The following is an 18,577-nucleotide window of genomic DNA, read 5'->3' on the forward strand; positions in this document are numbered from 1 at the left end:
CTTAGGGTGTACATGTTCATACTTGACTGAACTAGAAAGAGGGGAAATGACCATAGCCATGCCACTTCATTTCCTTAAGGCCAAAGGACTATTTCCCACTCAAGTTTAGGTGCGATCTTGAAATCACACCAACGAGGTTTAAAAAACTTGAAATTCCACTCATTGACCAATTGGAGTTAAAATTTTCTGTTAGAAATAGGGGTAAAATCATTATTTTATTAATAATATTAAAAAAATATAAAATGTATTACATTTTTTCTCTCTTAAGTTTGAAAAACTAACATTTCACCCTCCTAAAGTTTTTTAACTTTAAAAAATCACATTCCCCCCCCCCCCCAAAAAAAACCTTAGAATTTTCTTCTTCTTCTCTTTCGATTGCTTTTTCTAGCGATCTAAAAGACGACGACAAAGCCTCTTTTTGGTCGAAGAGATCTAGATCTCTTTAGTGGCCAAGAGATTCCAAATCTCTTCATTGATGAAAAGATCTGGGATAAAAAGATCTAAAACCTAGATCTCTTCATCGACAACGAAGAGATTCCATATCTCTTTGTTGATGTAGAGATCTAAAATGTCTCCTAGATCTCATCAAATCTCTTCATCTCTGACGAAGAGATCCATTTCAAATTTATTTACATGCGTCGACCAACCATTTAAGGTGAAGAGAGGAGGTCATCGATATCGAAGATGGTGGCCAAAAAGGTGAAGAAAAAATTTAGGGAGAAATTATGATTTTTCAAAGTTAGAAAACTTTAGGTAGGGGTGAAGTTGTTAGTTTTTAAAAGTTAGGGGAGAAAATATAAAAAATCTTATAATATTATTAGTAAAATAACGATTTTACCCCTATTTCTAATAGAAAACTTTAATGAAAATTACATCATGAGTGAGACTTCGGATTTTTCAAACTCCATGAATGTGACTTTGAAATAGCACCTAAACTTGGGTGGGAAATAGTCTTTTGGCCTTTCCTTAACTGTATTAAAGGGTCAAATGGCCAAACGACTATTTCCCACCCAAGGTTTAGCGTTTTCTCAAAAGTCCCCCCTTTAACTATGGAAACACCAAACACCTACCTATGGACGGTTAGATTTAACCAAACCCTAACGGTGGTAGGGGTAAAATCGTCATTTTAGCTATAATATTAAAAATAAACTAAAATTGAATCTAATTTTGCCTCCCTAAACTTTAAAAACTAAAATTTTCCCCCACCCTAAGTTTTAAAAAATCACAGTTTCACCCTAGGGTTTGGTTTTGAAATCTCCGGTGACCTCTCCGGCTCCGTTGCCGACGGCCGCTCCCTCCCGAAGCAACCTCTCCTTCCGGCGATCTCTTTTCTCCCATTTGGAGGTCCGATCGGTGCCCAGAGACGCCGTGGGAGACGAAGACTTCGTCGGGAAGACGAAGTTCTTCGTCTTCCCAGACGAAGCCGACGCCGTCATCTTCGTCTGGGAAGACGATCGTCTTCCCAGAAGAAGACCTCTGGGAAGACGACCGTCTTCCCAGACGAGGACGACGGCGTCGGCTTCGTCTGGGAAGACGAAGAACTTCGTCTTCCCGACGAAGTCTTCGTCTCCCACGACGTCTCTGGGCGCCGATCGGACCTCCAAATGGGAGAAAAGAGATCGCCGGAAGGAGAGGTTGCTTCGGGAGGGAGCGGCTGTCGGCAACGGAGCCGGAGAGGTCGCCGGAGATTTCAAAACCAAACCCTAGGGTGAAACTACCATTTTTTAAAACTTAAGCGGGGGGAAAATTTCAGTTTTTAAAGTTTAGGGGGGCAAAAGGAGATAAAATTTTCAGCCGTTAGGGTTTGGTTAAATCTAACCGGCCATGGCTAGGTGTTTGGTGTTTCCATAGTTAAAGGGGGGACTTTTGAGAAAATGCTAAACCTTGGGTGGGAAATAGTCGTTTGGCCGGGTCAAATTGCTTAATAATATGCCATGTCACCGCAATTCTCTATCTTGACACTTGACAACAGCGAAAAAACCTTCAATGCCTCTCATCTATTCAACTTTGAGCAAACTTCTAAAGAGCTTGAACTTGTCTAAGGTAAACTGTTAGGTGTGTAGTTCAAGAGAGCTCTCACTCGGCCTCTACCACATCGTGGAATGGTTCCTGACATGAAGAAGCTTTCAAGGAGGTTACAGTTCAACAATTGGAGAGTATATTTTGATGGAAAGATCAGTGTCTTGTTTTTCATTAATCTCTCCTTTTTATACAATTTTTGGGAAAGCTGAAAATAACTAAATAACTACCACTCGTTGCACTTCTAGTGCACGTCTCTTACGAAATAGGAAAAATGCTGAAAATAGCCATAGATCATGGCCGCAACAAAAAACAATAACATAACAGAATTTGAAAAGGTCAAAACTACAAAATAAAGGTGCTAAATTCTTGGCCACGTAACATTCCACCTTCATTGAAAAGAGCCTTGTCCACAAGGCCATTAAGGAACTTGATCCATGTTTGTGTCGTTGTTGATCTCTGGCAAGGACTCCTCCACCACGACATGATTCTTGAGCTGCTTTTTGATTAACGAAATATGCACAACCAGGTGAACTTTACTTTTTTTAGGTAAGAGTAATTTGTAGGCCACTGGCCCGATACGCTCAATGATCTTATAAGGGCCATAGTATCTTACGGATAATTTATGTCGTCGATCCCCAGTCAATGAATTTTGTCGGTACGGTTGTAGTTTAAGGTAGACCCAATCTCTTCAAAGTGACGTTCCTTCCTTCTTTGATCATATGTTGCCTTCATTATTTCTTTGGTTTTAGTAAGTTGCTAGTGTAATTGGTGTAAGACTTAATCCTTCTGTCGTAGCTCTTAGTCCACATTAGCGTCTTTTGTCATTTTGAGTTCATAGAAAGTCAAGGCTGGTAAGGGTTGACCATAAACCACCTCAAACAGTGTAAACCTAGTGGAGGAGTGTCAACTAGTATTGTAGCAAAACTCTACCCAGGGTAGCCATCTGGTCCATTATTGTGGGTGGTTTCTTGTAAAACAGTGGAAGTACATTTCAAGGGTTCGGTTTGTTACCTCCGTTTGTCCGTTCGTCTGCGGGTGATATGATGAAGAGAAACAAAACTCTGTCCTTTGTAGCCAGAACAATTCTTTCCAGAATGAACTAGTGAATAAGAGGTCCCAATCACTTATAATAGATTATGGTATGCCGTATAATTTGAGGAAATTCTCATAATATGCTTGGGTATCATTATTTGCAGTGACTGGTGTTGCCATTGCAATGAAGTGTGCCATCTTAGACAAGTGATCCACCACTACCATAATTATTGTTTTACCTCTAGAATTTGGAAAGCCGATGATGAAATCCATGGAAACCTTAATCCATACAATAGTGGGTGTTGGCAATGGTTAGAAAAGCTTGGATGGTGCGTCTTGTTCTCTCTTATTCCTTTGACAGATATCATATGCTTTGATGGTTTCCAATACCTGTTTCTTCATTCCTTGCCAGTAGAATTGGGATCTATGCATTGGAGAGTTTTATGTAGCCCTTCATGAGTGACGAAATGGAAACCTTAAATGACATCCGTTGTTAATGGAGAAGAGGGTAGCAAGTAAATCCGTTCTTTGTAAAAAAATATTTCATCCTTACATGCCCATGGTCTGAGCAATTCCCCTTCTTGGAATAACTTATGCAATCTTTGCATCTCTACATGGCTTTGTTTTCTTCTTGAATGGTTTCTAGCCAAATAGGGACTAACACTGATATTGCCATCATTTGTATTGGTTCTTCCCTTCTGGAGAGAGCATCTACTGTCGAGTTCTTTTTCCCTTGCTTGTATTCAATGGAAAAGTCGTATCCCATGAGTTTACTAAGCCACCTTTGTTGAGCTAGGGTGGTGATTCTCTAGCTCCACAAATATTTGAGACTTTTGTGGTCGGTATGAACCACAAATGTCTTTCTTGGAAGGTAGGGTCGCCATTTCTGTACTGCAAGCACTAGTGCCAACATTTCTTTATCATAGGTGGATAAAGTTGCATTCCTCCCTTTTAGAGCTTGGCTAAAGAAGGCTATTGGTTTTTTTTCTTGAGTAAGCACTACACCCACACCAGAATTAGAGGCATCACATTTGATAATAAAGGTTTTAGTGAAGTCAGGTAAAACCAATACCAATCCATATGTCATCACCTTTTTAATTTCCAAAAATACACTTTCGGCTTTAGAAGACCACTAGAAGTTATTCTTTTTCAGCATATCAATTAATGGTGATACAATCTTTTCGTAATCCTTGATAAATTTTCGATAGTACCCCGTCAACCTCAAGAACCCCTATAGTATAGTAACTGAATTGGTTTGGGCCAGTCTTCTATAGTAGCAATTTTGCTTAGTTCCATTCTTACTTCTCCTTCCTTGATGATGTGTCCTAAATATTGTACTTCTATAGTTCCAAAACAACATTTTTCCTTTTTGACATAAAGTTGTTGCTCAGCTAAAATTGAGAACACTATTTGTAAATGCTATAAATGTGATTCCTAAGTGGAGCTATATATCAAGATATCATCAAAAAATACTAGGATAAATTTTTGCAAATAGGGTCGAAAAATGTCATTCATTAATGCTTGAAAAGTGGAAAGCACATTAGAGAGTCCAAAAGACATTACCAAAAATTCATAGTGCCCATCATATGTGCGGAATGTCGTCTTTTCCACATCTACAGGATGCATCGGTATCTGATGGTACCCAACTCATAAGTCTAGTTTGGAAAAATATTTAGCTTCATCTAGTTCGTCCAGTAGTTTGTCAATCACCGGTATGGGAAACTTGTCCTTGATAGTAGCTAAATTGAGGGCTCTATAATCCATACAAAATCACCAGGACCCATCCTTCTTTTTGACCAATAGTACCGGGGATAAGTATGGACTAGTGCTAGGTTTGATTATCCCATTTTCTAGCATTTCTTCTCCCAACTTTTCTATTTCTTTCTTTTGGCAATATGGGTATCGGTAGGGCCTCACAGAGATAGGACCACTTCCTGGCTTTAAATTGATTTGATGACTGCGGGTCTAGTCTAGGGGAAGGCCTTTGGGCTTCTGAAAAATTTGATAATATCACTCAAAAATCTGGGTCAAACCTGAGTGTTTGCACTTGGTCCCAGAGATCAATGTTGTCTTTTTCTTTGTTTCCTCTCCATCTCTATCTTACTGTCATATAATCAGCTACATTAAGGTCCCACACCCCCCATTGGATCAAAGTTCCTTCTCCATGTGGCATCGGTCGATCCCCGGGGCACTGGGGTTCATTCACTTGTGAGAATCACTACTCGCCCTTGCCATTGAAATTCCACCGTCATCCTTGTGAAATCCCAGATAATCGATCCAAGAGTTGTCAGTCATTGTGCTTCAAGCAAGACATCGCACCCCTCTAAGGCGATCACGAAAAATTCCACCTAGAATGAATTCCCTTGGATTTCGATTAGGGTATTTGAGAGGTGACCCATGCAAGGAAGTTTCTCACCGTTAGCTACCATCACACTCAGCCACGCCCTTTTATCTGTTTTTAGCCTAAGTCATGTCACCCATGCCCGATTGAGGAAATTGTGGGAGCTTCCGATGTCTAGTAGAACCACTAACGAACGCCCTTTGATCTTGGCTAAAACCTGCATGATTTGTGTGTAGTAGTCCCGGTGATGGCATAAAGGGAGATTTCGGTTACCTCTGGTTTGGTTTCGGGTTTCTCCCCCACGTTAATATCTTCTTCGTCCTCTAGTTCATAATTGATGAGAAATAGCCATTTACAATGATGCCCTGGGGTGTAGGTTTCATCACAATTGTAGCATAGATTTCGACGCCAACAGTCTTGGATCTCCTCAGCGAAAAGTTGCTTGATTAGTGGGTTGGTAATGTGTTGTATCTGACTTGGAATTTGTTTTTTTTTTAGGAGATTTTGAATGGTTTAGTTGTAGGTAATATGTTTGGGTTCTAAATTTGTGGGTTTTTTTTTATTCTGGTGTTTGGATTCATAGAGGCATGTAAGACTAGTAGCGTGTGGGAGAGTTTGCAGATTTGTAACCCATACATCAGCTCAAATGGTCTCCCAGAGCCTGCTGACGAAGCAACTGATCTGTTGCTATTCTATTAGTGAACCAACTCTTACAAGAAGCCAATCAAATTGAGTGTGGTATTCGCGAACTGACCCCGCCTGTATGAGCTTGGTGAGCTCTCTATAGAAATCATCCAGAAGTGTTGGTCCGTAACACTCATTTATTGCTTGCTTGAATTCCTCCTAGGTAACCCATACTCGAATTCCTCTGAAGGATTGAAACCAGAGATGTACTCCTCCTTCTAGGTGATAAACGGCTAATGGAACTTTCTCATTTGGAGGAGTCTTGTGGAATGCAAAGAATTTCTCCGCCCGATCGATCCAAGTGATGGGGTCTTTAGTGCCATCATACCGTGGAAAATCCAAACAAATTACCCAAGGTATGATCGTCCCTTGTGCTTGCTGAAAATTAGAGTATTATTGTGATGTCCCAATTTCAGTTCTTCTTGAACTCAGCTCATCCATTTGTGTTTGCAATTGAAAAAACATCTCATGCATCTCACGCTGCATTGCATCATTTGTTGTTGGGTTGCTTGAAAGGTTTCCTCTATTGGCTATTTCAATGGATTACAATGGGTGGCGCCATTGTTGGATCCCTACTCTGATACCATGTTGTTAGGTGCCCGGTTCAGGCGAGCTCTTACTCGGCCTCTACCTCGTCATGGAATGGTTCTTGACGTGAAGAAGCTTTCAAGGAGGTTACAGTTCAACAATTGTAGAGTATATTTTGGTGGAAAGATCAATGTCTTGTTTTTCATTAATCCCTCCTTTTTATACAGTTTTTGGGAAAGCTGAAAATAACTAAATAACTACCACTCGTTGCACTTCTGGTGCACATCTCCTACGAAATTGGGAAAATGTTGAAAATGGCCATAGATCATGGCCGCAACAGAAAGCAATAACATAACAGAATTTGAAAAGGTCATAACTGCAAAATAAAGGTGCTGAATTCTTGGCCACGTAACATAAACACTGTAAACTTATTTAAGAGATTCTCTTACCTTGCAATATCTCCACCTTAATGATCCTTTCCTCGATCATGTTTCCAATAAAATATAGCCTTACATCAATATGTTTTGATGTTGTGTGATAATTATTCGATCCCAAACTAATCGGTTCAAATTTTTTTTTATAAGTGTCTCCTTTCATCAATGTTATTCGAACTCTAATTTTTCATGAGAGAATCTTTTACTTTCACCACTCAAGATAGCCTTGGGGTCAAAACTTGATTTTTACAAATAAAATTTTTTGTAAGATTGTTTTGCTATTGTTCATAGCCAAGTTCACCAAACAACTCTTTTAATCATATTGCTTCCTTTGTAGCTTTTGTGATGGCTACATAATCTACCTCTTTAGATGATAAGGTTACCATTGCTTGCAAATTGACTTTCCAACAGACCAAAGTTTTCGACACAGAAAACACAAAAACTATAATTGATTTGGTAGTTTTTTTATTTCCAGCAAAATCAACATTAGCACGACCTATTATTCACTCTTTAGAAGTCTAAATTTTGTATAAACATTATAAGTTGAGACTGAATCTTTAACGTTTCTTAAGATTCATTTCAAGGTCTCCCAATGACTCTTCACAATATTACCGATGTATCCACTGTAACATTTATTTTGTATAGACTAAATAAATAAATAAATTTTAATTTTGTAGGATTTATGCATTAGGTATAAAATATTAAATCAAGATACTTTAGGGCTATAATAATACCTAGAACGTTATGTAATTTAAATCCGTAAAACTTTTGAGATTACCTATTGAAATCACCTTTCGATGTGATTGGTCTTCTATTTCAGAAACTACCGTGAATAACAGCTTTCAATGAGATAAACTATATTCCAATTGTATTGCATACGGTGTTAGAGTGAGACCTAACCAATATATAAACCTCAAGACCCATACAATAAATCATAATAATAAACTATTTAATTACTCTGTTTTATTAAACTAAAATCATAATTAATATTAGTTCATATGAGTAAATTTCTAACATTTACTAGCACTACTGATAGCAAAGCCAAAATAAGGCCTTTATACTCGCCATTAAGTACATAAGATTTCCAACAATATTTAAATAAGGAATACAAATCATCTCATTACTTTCTGTAATAGTCTGAGGACACCGACTTATACTCAACTGAAAATGTTTCCCTGAAGGTGTTTTGACAGAAAACTTCCTAATAAGCACCTTCTTTGTAAAATCTTTCTGTGACTGTATCAACTTTTCTTCTTTTCAATAGAAAATTTTTTCAATTTTGCATCAACTTCTTTTTGCAATGTTGCAATCTGCATATTTAATCACCAACTCTTCTTAAATTCTTTGTGTTCAGCTTCATGAGTTATATTCTTAACAATAATTCGCATTTATACACGAAAAAATGTTTTATTCATCAGCGAGTTCATATAATAAATGGTTCCTTCTTAATGTTTCATAGTTCAAATCTCATCTTTATTTACCACAACAATTTGTATCTCCCGAAGTCAAGACTAGAAAAAACAGCCAGTACTCATTCATACACACCCAAAACTTAACCCACTAAGGCCCAAAATAATTTAGTCCAACTTAAAATTTGAAGCATATTTACAATTCACTTTACACAATGTGTCTTTACCCAGACAAGAAGCCAAGAAAAAATCTTTTAATATCGGTGTGAAAACATACATATTTTGAGCTAAGAAATTATTGAACTCTCGGATATCTTGCTTGATCTCTATCTTTGTAGGAACAAAGATAGACTTTTAAGATATGATTCCAAGGTTGTGTGGGTTTTTGTGTTTCTTTGCAACCTAAAGGTTTCTCCTATGGTGCGAATAGTTTGTTGTTTTATGATCAATTTTTTTTGTAATTGTGGTCACTTTTGTATGGCTTCGTTAATGTTTCTGTGTAGATTTCACAATCTTGTCTCCTATCTCGCGATGATTGAGATTGTATGACAAGAAAAACTTAATTGTACTCCTTGCTTTTCTTTTAAGGCTTAAATTTTTTTTTTAAATTTTATAATACTCTTGTTTACACAAAAAAAAAAAAAAAAACTAGACGGTGATGTATTGTGCAATACAAATATATTGATCCCTATCAATAATTTTATTGATACATTTTGTTGAGAGGTGATGACTTAACGGTGTATTTGAGAAGTTTATGAACTTTGGTAAGTTTGTAATATTTTTCAATATTATGATATGACAATTGAATAATTTTATTTTATTATTAAAAAGACATATATTACAATATGATATGCAACAAATTATTTAAAAAGTTAAATTTTTAATACATGATATGAAATACAATTCGTCTATTATGATTATAATCAATCATGAAGTATAGTTTGAAAAATCTTTGGGTATCTTATATCCTATTTGACTAAATTCAACATTTTAATTTAACACTCTAGTACGATTTCTAATGTGAGAGGACTCATGTCGTCCTCTTTATGTCCAAGTCTTGTCGCTACCATGAGAAGTATTGTTCAATTGTATGAATGATTGCCATTTCAGCGTGGGAAAAGTTTGTAAACCCTTAATAGTAAAGTTCGTATATTTACAGTAGTTTATATTCCTGAAAAAGTTTATCCCTATATAGTAGAGTTCGTATAGTTACAGTAGTTTATATTCCTGAAAAAGTTTATCCTTACATTTTCAAATTGTTATAATTTAACAGTACGACACATCAATTTCTTCAACACTTTGGGAAATTATTCTTTGTTACATATATGAATTCTTTGAGATGTATCTGTGTGTGTGTGTGTGTATTTTATATATATATATATATATATATATAACTGGAGAGTTGTTGTCTTTCTTGTCAGCATTCATTTGCTTAATAATTAGAAATATCATAAACCAATCCAAATTTATCTTTTTTTTCTTTCATTCAAGAACTTGGGCTAGTCACAATCCTTACAATTTATACCAGTCACATTCAAGAATTTTTATGTAAAAATATATTTAGACAAGTCTATGTGGTGAAAAGAAAAGCAGTACAAAATTATACTACTTACCTTAAAATAGTTAAAGAAAATATAGAAACACTGAGCAAAGTTTAAAATAAAGAATACATATAATTTTACGAGAATCGACAAATATGTATAAGTTATTTGGCCATGATAACCAATTCATTATATTAGGATTACGAACTTTTGTGTAAACTCACTTACAAATTTAAAATATTGCTTAAAAACTTAATGAAGTAAATGATTACTAATTTGTGGAATACCATCACAAACGCTCAATACCTTATTATATAGTTAACAACATGAATAACAACTTTCCAACTACTCTATGTGGAAAATAACCCACAATTTCACAAACAAAGTGTTTTCAACCATTTTCATCAACAATCTCCACATTGGCAAACAAAAAAAAACTTCACCTTGATGAGACAATTCATTCTTCAATTAATAGTGTCCACACTCTGGATATCCTTTCAAATGCAAACTATCATTGCAACCTTCCAAAAATGCACATTGGACTTTTATATTAATGATCAAGTTCATACAATGAGTGAACTTGACCATTGTCACTACCTTAATTAGCATATTTGTAGGATTATCTTCAATTCAAATAATTTGTAGAACAAAAATTTACTTAGGGATAAGCAAAATCTTAAGTTTGAGGGAGTTTGATATGTGTGTTTTGTACACACATTTATAGTGTTTAATTAGTTTGTTTTAAGCAAATTTTGATTAATTTCCTTAATTGTAGTTCTCTTTTAAGGTTTAATCTTATTTGACATTTTAAATAATGTTTTTAGGTGATTCGGCAAGTTTTGAACTTGATCAGGACAAGAATTAAAGGATTAGAACGAGAAAAATGCGCAAATTGTTAAAGAAATGATGAAGTTGATAATGGTCATAATCGATTCAATATACCCATAACTGATGACAAGAATTAAAAAGAAAAAAAACGTAGAAGATAAATTAGGGCTGAGTTGGTTGGCACAAAAAGAAGGAAAAATACATCTCTACAATGGGCTACAAAGAACTGCAAAGACAATGTCCTTACCATAAGTTGAGACATTGTATGAAGTTTGGGAGAGGTTTGAAGGATTATCTTCAATTCAAATAATTTGAAGAACCACCTTCCCATTTTCAATATAATCCCACACAATTAAGAGAAACCTAATGTTGGTGTGTTTCATATGTGCATGAGAAACTTGGTTTTTGCCCAAATAAATAGCATTTTGACTATCACGATACACATGATTATCATTTAAAAAAATTCTCAAGTTTTCAAGAAAACCCTAAAGCCAAATTCCCTAACTTGTAGCCTTTGTAATTTTCATGTACTTTCCTTTTGCGATTGACAGAGCAAGTTTAGACAATAAATAGAACTTCTAACTTATTGGTCCTTTAGCAACGATAAACACATAAACAATATTTGAACATTGCTTATATAAATCACTAGCATAATTAATTAGAATCAACATAGCCAATTGTAAACTAACAAAGATGACACTTCATCTTAAACAACCAAACCATGTCAATAATAAATGTTGTGTGGTCAAACTATACACTCCAAAGTCATCAGCTAAAGTAAAACTAGATGCAATGACTAGTGCATAATTATTAAATAACTCTCTTGTCTAATGCCCATAAATGATTCGAAGTTTAGACATCTCAGTAAATGACTAGTGACAAGACAATTTCAACTCTATGGGTAATAAAGAAATGAGTTCTCTTACAATTATCAAAAGAAGTTTCCATTTGGATTCTATATCATAACATCTTTATAATGGTCATCTAGTAAAAAGTTAACTTCCCTCACAAACAAGATGTCGTTGATATTAGCATAACTCCATCCTATTTAAATTCAAGTCATGCATTAAAGTCCTAAATTGGGGGAGATTGAAATGTATTTTCCCTCCAAAAAACTTGTAAGAATAAGAGATGAGATAAGAAACAAGAGAGAGAAAGACATAATATAGTAGGCAACATAAAACAACTTGTATTATTCTTATATTATACCTAAACTAGTGAGAATATTGTGGACATATGTATTTCAATCATCAGGTCAAACCACATAAAAATCCATGTGTCACATTTATTTCTTTTATATGTCTTAATTCATATTCTCACACACCTATACCAGACTTACTCAAGTCTTCTCATATTTTAATCGTTAGTATTATAGTCTATCTTGTGCAAGATTTTAAATTATGTACATCAATTGGTGACAAAAAACTATATCAATAGGTTGGCGCTTGAAGGAAGGCACAATTGCATCTCACACTTCGTAAATTTTAATAATGGCTCGTGAAAAATGACATAAAAAACACTAGACAACTAATCTTTTGATAATTCAAAGAGTAGTATAGAATATATCTCACAAAGCCACTTTATATTTAAGTATGACACAATGTATTATTCTTTGACCTTAAATTGATCTATTCGATATTGCTAAACCAGCACATGATCTTGTTCATTTTCTATACACTATATAATAAAAGTGCACATGATCTTAACACCTTAATTTCAAGGACTAGTGAGTTAATCATCAAAGGAAGAGACATCCCTTCGGTTTATCTAGTAACAACACCTGCTAATGCTCAGTTAATTGCTCCCAATTCATCAATAGAAAATGAAACCAGTTTGAAAAGAAAAGTTGATGAAGAACAACAGACTATATGTCAAGAAATTCATGAAAGCTCTTAACCTATGTAGTAGATATACCCTGACTTACTCCATTGGTCAAATCTATGAGACTAGTAAGCACATAACCTTGAAGAATGAAAGGAGATCATGTTCAATGAGATCATAGTAAAGTTTGCCATTATTATCATGACATGGGTCACAAAACCAACCAATATTGTTACCTCTTAAAAATCATAAATACCTCATGATAGAGGATTCCTTGACAAATTTGTAAGTAAAACACTTGTGCCCCTCTTATAAGATTAAGACAAGTGGGAGGTATCTATTTATTTATTAAATGAATGCATAAACGTGGAGAGGGGGGTATGGTGTAGTATTCCCTTCATCTTATTATCATTCAATTCATTTTCTTTAAGTTTGACAATTTTATTTAAGACTTTATTTATAAAATTATTTTAAGTTTAAACTAAAGGAAATGTATGTGTATATAATGTTGGCATGTATACTTTTTTTAAAGGACCAAGATGGTTATATCATAGAATATACTTTTATTATAACAAATTAAAAATGGGTTTTACAACGACAACCCTTAAGGATATTATGTCACCTCTTAATGAAAGATAGGATTGTGAGCTATCCTTGCGAACTTCTTAGTAACAATATCTTTGGGGGTTATATTTGGGTTCACCCAATCTATTAAGTCTTGTGTTTCCTACCTCAACATGACAAACAGTAGAATAGTAATTTAAAATTTTAATTAACCAAACAAAAATACTGCAAAAACCCTATCTGAATCGCTCTGATAACAAGATTAATTCACAAGATACAAATTAGAAACGTAGGGTGTTTATTTGTTTATTCCTGTGTAAATGACTCATTTGTCTTTCTTTGATGGCGAGAGGTTACAAAGTCATGCTTTCAGAACTAAGCATAAACTTGCTTCTTGGTATCCACACGAAACAACAACTCAAATGGAGGCTAACACTGTGCTCAAAGCTTGCTAAAACCTAAGGACAATGTGTATATTTTAGAGAGAGTGGAATGGTTATTTGGGTGGCTAGGGTTTTATATATATAATACACACATTTAGAGAAGCTAGCCCAGGCCAAGTAATTAGCCTGAGTGTATATCCTTCGGTGGAAAACAAATCCCACCTATGATTCCTGTGTGTGTGATAACGTTGTTAATTGTCATTATTTTGATTTCTAATTCTCTTATGTTGTGTGAAAATTTAATTCAAGCTAATGAAATTATTTATCTTTTGGCAATGAGGAAACTTTGAGTATTTTCGGAGCAAGTTAGACAAAGAAGTCTAAAACTGAAACAGATTTACGAATCAACAAAATCCGTGATGCTAGCTAGGCGTGGGCACATGAAATGATGAGAGCAGATTTCCAAATTTAAATTTAGATGTCTAGATCAGCTGAGATATTCTAAAAAAGTTAAAGATTTGCTTACTAAAAAAGGGGTGATTATTAACTGGAAAAGAGGATTATTTTAGATAGATAAGGAAGGATATTTATTGGGGGAAAGATATATATCTTTTCCTTTTTTTTGGGAAGATACATGTTATTTTTGCTTAGTTGGATTATGAGATTATTATTTACTTTTATTTTCGGATATGAGGGGGGGATATATATATATTTATTTATTTTTATTTTGCTGGGGGATCATCATCATAATTGGAGGATTAGAGAGCTGAATATGGATTACAGTGGCTGAATATTTTTTTCTTGGTTGAAAAGATCTAAAACTATGGAACTGCAAGAATTGTGAGATTAATTTTTATTCTTCAATGTTTGTTTTAATTATTCAAGTATTGATTATTTTTATGGATTATTTTTGTTCTTTAATGTATGTTTTAATTATTCAAGTATTGATTATTTTTGTTCTTTAAGATTAATTAGTTTACTGATTAATATGATCTACTGCTAGTTTAGATGCTAAATTCGTAATTGTTCAATCTATCTAATCAAAGTTGCAACTAGGATTTATTATTTGCTGCATCAGAAACTGTAATTCTTAGGGAAAATATTCAACTAGATTAAATATAACGTTGTACGCTTGTGTTATTTTGTTTCGTTGGTCTTTCTAATTCTTAATGCTATTGTTTAATTAAATTCAAGATCGTATCCAAGTTGTTAATCAATAAGAGTTAATTGAAATATATGTTTTTTATTAACTAATCACAAGGAAGGGCAAGTAATTGTTATCGCAACGAATATTTGAATAATTAACTTGATATTTTTGGATGTCAATGATTAATTGTAGTTCCAATAATAGATATGACTATAGACCAAGGTTTTTTTAATTGATTATTTATTTTAGATTATTTCATCAATTTTTATTTACTACTTTTAATTATAATTTGTATTCAATTTTGAAATCCCCTAGTTTCTTTGCTTTGGAGTGATTTGTAATAGCTTACTAATTGGAACTTTTCAAGGAAACGATCTCTACTTTTCTTTACTACATTTTTATTATAGGAATTTAGAATTTTAATTTAGGTGTCGATGATAACACTTACTAGTATGCTGCCCATGTGGGCTACACTTTGGCTAAAAATCACATTTTTTTTCCCATGATTTTAGAGTTATCTTAAAATAATGGAAAGATAGGGTTTAGGATAAAACTTATCCTACACAATTTAATTTCAAATTAAATTTATCTATATTTAGATTGATCTAATTGGATAAATCTGATCCAATCATTTCTCACAAAATTCTCGAGCGTATATGCTTGGGAATTACACAAGTCTTAGGGTACATGTTTTAGGCAATCCTACAATAAGTGTATATTTTATAATCCTGAAACATTTCCCAAATCTAATAGTAATTGTTAAAATAGGACAAAACGACAAGAATGTTAATCAGTCTTGTTTGACAACAACCCTATTGTGTGTTACAACGCAAAATAAGGTCAATCTTGTGCAACTACATGAAATCAGACGTCAACTGGGATACACCAAACATGGTAATTTATAAACATAAATTAAGAAATCAAATATCAACACACTTAACACATAATTTGCATTTTAATTTGCATCAATATAAGAATTTATATAATGTTAGCAATTTTCATGGATCTTCCAGTTAAATTTAATATAACAATTCATATGTAAAGCATTTAATTGACAATTAAAGATAATTTAACATAATACATCATATTTAGCCATAACACCATTAGGTGAATAGACACCAAAATTAATGAAAGATCGATGCCTTAAAACAGTTCATATATCAAACATTAAAAGAATTACAAATATGATGAAGTTACAAATAAGCAAAGGAAAAGACAATGAAAGTTTACTTTTTTGGAAAATAACAAAGATGAAGAGTTAAGCCTGACAAAAAGAAAAGCATTGCTTTGGTGTAAAGCCTAACAAAAAGAAAAGTATTGCTTTGGTGTAAAGAAATTATATGAAAATATTTTTACAACTGCTATGAATATGAACCTGATGTGATAAATAAAGAGGTTAAGGATTTGAATAAAACTGATTTTTTTTTGTTGTCAGCATTATGATAATTAATTGAAAATTAAATAGACACTTTTGTACTTTAAACTTGGGCATTAAAACGACATTGTTTTGGATTTCTTTAAAAATTCAAAAAACAAAAAACAAATAAAATGACATTTAATATAAAAAACATATAAAATATGTTTTGATGCATTTTGGGCTAAAAATTCAAAACGTCATGTTTAATAAGTGAATTAATACGTGAATTATTCATGTTTTTACTAATTAGAATCCAAAGTCTAAATCGGATTCAACTCGAATAATCCTATGTCTCTACAGTTCACCAACTACTTTTATGTGTGGCCTATAGACTCTTTACTAAATTGATAACGATCGTATTCATATTAGGCTTTCAACCCAATATCTGTCTGAACACAAACCAAGATTAGTCTCTAGCAAAACATTATGATCACTTGATTTGTAAAGTTTAGCATGTAACTTCTTCAACCTGCGAGTGTGATATGGTTACTCGTTCAATTTGATCATTTTATTATTTAATATTTCTTCAAAGTTGAGGTAAGATAAAATGTCTCTCTCAAGGATCCTCGAATGAATAAGATTGACTTTTGCCAATGATCGAAAAAATATCAGATCAAATATCAACTCAATTTCACTGTGTCCATAGATTTAATTAGTTATTATCATTTGTCAAGATGCCTTAACTGAGATATAAGCTCTCATATTTGGGAGTGAAGAATTCTCTATTAATCCACTTTTGCCTTCGTATATATCACGATATAGTCAATCATCACTTTTTCAGGAATTTTCTTATCAAAATATGTTAGATTGGTGTCAAATCATACTGATCATTGCACAAGATATTTCGATAACCTCAAGTCTAAGGTTCACATGTATCCACATTTACTGAGATGACATATTCCACGAACAATGAAACGAACACCCATATTAATCTTCTTGGTAGGTCGATCTGATGAACATGTATACAACGTGCACTAATATATTGCACCAACATGTTACACCAAGTTACCAAATAACAAATTTAGCATATGAGAATTGTCATCATTTTTCGATAAGATCATTCAACATTATGATAATCCTATCATTATTACCCATTCCCTTGTTATGGTAATATTATAGTTACAGATGTTTTAAGAATAGTCATTTTATATGCATATGAGATTCTTATAATCTAATGTCAAACACAGATATCGTTGTCACAATTCGACTATCTTTAAAACAATTATCTAATTTATGTAAATGAAATAGGATAATGAAATTATCATATTTATTAATTAAATATTAGGGATTATATGATTTTTGGTTATGATGATTGGCTCTAAGACATTATTCTAACATTTCTTTGTAGCTCTAACTCCAAAAAGGAAAAGTCATAGTCAAGGAAATGAAGCCAAATAGCCTAAAAGACATTCAAGACCATGCCCTTGGCTTAGTTTTCAACCTTAATCTCAATTATTATTAATTCCTATTTCAAATTCTCATCTTAGCAAAGAAACCTATTCAAATTATCTACTAAATGATCAAGTTTTTTTCCTAATTTCCTTAGTGATCTCTCTCTCTCTCAAAGTAAAAGAACACATGGAGCTTATGATTCTAAGCCTAAAAATTAAGCATGCATCTCATCATCCTGTTGTTATAGATGCTAACAAAAAAGACAAGTCTTTCTTCATAAATTCCTTTATGGCTCTAAAGTGTTCTACATTAGTTTTAGGCTACTCATTTGTTTATACCATTTCTCTCTTCATGATAGACATTTGATCGTTGAGACACTCCAACTCCTAAGAAATAATCACTCCAGCATTACAACATCAACCATACTTTGTTAAAAAGTAGTAACTTACCCTTGACCTAAATACAGATCTAAAATCATCATAAAAAGATTTATAAAGGACAAAAGCACAAGAAAAAAAGGAAACAAATATTACATGTAGAGCATCCTCTACCAAACATTGCAACTTTATAGAAGCTTTCATGCCACAATACTTTGCACATTTTTTCCCAAAAGATGCACTCTTGTATCATTTTTATAACAAGGAAAATGCTTGGGACTAAATTTTTGTCATCCTTGAAGGCCCACTTGAAGGGAGATTAAGCAAGATTACCTTACTTGTCTACATGAACAACTTTCCTATATTGTTAGAAAATAATGAATGTTCCTCCTTTGTGATATTTCAGAAGGAGGCTCCAATGCACTCAGAGTAACATCCTTTAACCTACATTTCACAATTTTAGGCTCGTGTTTTAGAGGCTTTGAGACATGCCTGCTCGAAAAAGGACTAAACCTTCCAAACAATGTATCAAGGTAAACTCTCTTAGCTTTAACTTGTCTACACAATTGCAACATAAACTTCATCAAAGTCCTCATCTTTAACATAATGATTAAATATCAAATGAAGATTAATACAACAAAAGCTCAAATTGTAAAT

Source organism: Mangifera indica, unplaced genomic scaffold (assembly GCF_011075055.1).
Source record: "Mangifera indica cultivar Alphonso unplaced genomic scaffold, CATAS_Mindica_2.1 Un_0118, whole genome shotgun sequence".
Taxonomy (NCBI): domain Eukaryota; kingdom Viridiplantae; phylum Streptophyta; class Magnoliopsida; order Sapindales; family Anacardiaceae; genus Mangifera; species Mangifera indica.